Source organism: Spea bombifrons, chromosome 7 (assembly GCF_027358695.1).
Source record: "Spea bombifrons isolate aSpeBom1 chromosome 7, aSpeBom1.2.pri, whole genome shotgun sequence".
NCBI classification, from domain to species: Eukaryota; Metazoa; Chordata; class Amphibia; order Anura; family Pelobatidae; genus Spea; species Spea bombifrons.
Window position 1 is genome coordinate 43,583,892 of NC_071093.1, and position 1,344 is coordinate 43,585,235.

A 1,344-nucleotide genomic window follows, 5' to 3' on the forward strand; every position below is an offset into this window, starting at 1 on the left:
GAAAGTATTTTGGTTTGCAACTGGATTAACTATGAACCATTTGAGACGATTTCATCCTAATACAGAGTCAGGAATTGGTAGTGATGATTACACTTACGAGATCAAATTCCGGATTGAAGGACTTCAGTTCACTGAGGGTGGCAAAGACATAAAATTCAGCAAAGTTCAGCGTTATCCACTCGTTATTGCTGGTTGTACCAGGAACACAAGCTGAGCCTAATGAACATGAAGGAAAGAGCAATATATCAGATCGATGGGAATATTCTTCAATAGAACCTATGGATACCAAAGTGTCCTTTGCCGAACATTTCTGCCTCTGCGTTACTCGTCGCAAGGCCTACCTTGAGAAGATGCCTGGTTGTTAAAGTATCTCTTTATGAAATAATTGAAGATATCTTCTTTGGTGTTTTCTGAAAGTGATTTGTAAACCAAACTAAATCCTTTGACGCTGTTGAAAAAAAACATGTAAGAAAATTATTGGTAGGCATTCCAATATCACTAGCTTGATATCAGTTTGACGTATTTTGTTGTATCGCCAGCGTTGTATCTGAAAAGTCACTTATACTGTAAGACTTACATTGCCTGGTATGAGGAACAGCTGATGTCAATGGGTAGAAGTTTAAGATGAGCTGTTTGGAAGTATGGAATCAAGACCACCAATTCATATTGAAACAAATTTGTCCAATTTTGCGTTTGATAAGAACCAAATGTGGAACTGAGTTTCTCAAGAGTGACGTCCAATAAGATCGCATTCATTGTTGCTAAATTATCTACAGGTATATTGGCCTAGAGAAAGAAGAAGACATCCTTTAGTCATTTAGTGGTAGTAAAAACAGCCCTGACTTTCTGCTCATTGAAAGTGATACACAAACTTTGAATGTTGCTAACAAATTGAATATGTCCTTTGTGTGCTAGGTCATCCGTCTTTTACCTCTTTTGAAGCAGAGGTGATGGCCTTGACATACTCAGTAATATGTTGTGGGTCTATGCCACTTAAAATTGACGACAGCAATGTTGAGTTCTGGAGTACATCTTCTTTAATGACAATGGAAGCTGTGACATTTGGTTGAAGATCGCTCTGAACGATAGAGAGAAAACATTACCATAACTTTTAAACACTACATTGCGGCTGAAGTATTAAGCATCTTAATTAATTTCTTCGTAATGCAAAATCAGGAAAGAGTAGCAGCTTTGAAGGACTTACAACAACAAATCCTGGATAAAAGGACATGAGTTCAGTGAAGGTGACAAAGATATAAAATTCATCCAAATTCAGCTTTATCCACTCGTTTTCGCTGTTTGTACCAGAAACACAAGCTGAACCTAAGAGATTTGATAAAAGAA

General features: G+C 37.2%; 1 long non-coding RNA gene across 1 annotated transcript; it reads right to left on the reverse strand.

Annotated features, from left to right (window-relative positions):
• Nucleotides 1-410: 410 nt before the first annotated feature.
• On the reverse strand, nt 411-985 carry LOC128501807 (uncharacterized). Its single transcript, XR_008355061.1, has 3 exons — nt 932-985; nt 578-786; nt 411-448 (listed from the first exon to the last, which is right to left on the reverse strand). It is a non-coding gene; the product is annotated as an uncharacterized LOC128501807 (long non-coding RNA).
• Between the last annotated feature and the right edge of the window lie 359 nt (nt 986-1,344).